At 38.4% G+C, this 242-nt stretch overlaps 1 protein-coding gene across 1 annotated transcript in view; it reads left to right on the forward strand.

The window, feature by feature from the left end:
• The window catches only part of LOC119585842 (carbonic anhydrase-related protein 10-like), a gene marked incomplete in the record, with an annotated part of 83,932 nt that overhangs the window by 53,668 nt on the left and 30,022 nt on the right, over window positions 1-242 (forward strand).

Genomic DNA, 242 nt, shown 5'->3' on the forward strand with positions numbered 1-242 from the left:
GTGTGGGGGGGAGGGGGGAGAAGGAGCTAAGACTGAGGTAAAACATTTTCTTTTTTATGGCAGAAGCTTGTAATGTATGGTTGCTTAGCTTACGTGAAATTAGAAGGAGCAGAGGTTATTTATGATGTTGATCTTTCGTCTTGCAGCAATGTTGCGAATCCATTTGTACTGTGAAAACATATAGGAACAGGAATAAACACTTTTTTTCTGTCGTTCTTCACACTAATCCTAATATTTGCATA

This window comes from Penaeus monodon, chromosome 20 (assembly GCF_015228065.2).
Source record: "Penaeus monodon isolate SGIC_2016 chromosome 20, NSTDA_Pmon_1, whole genome shotgun sequence".
Taxonomy (NCBI): Eukaryota; Metazoa; Arthropoda; class Malacostraca; order Decapoda; family Penaeidae; genus Penaeus; species Penaeus monodon.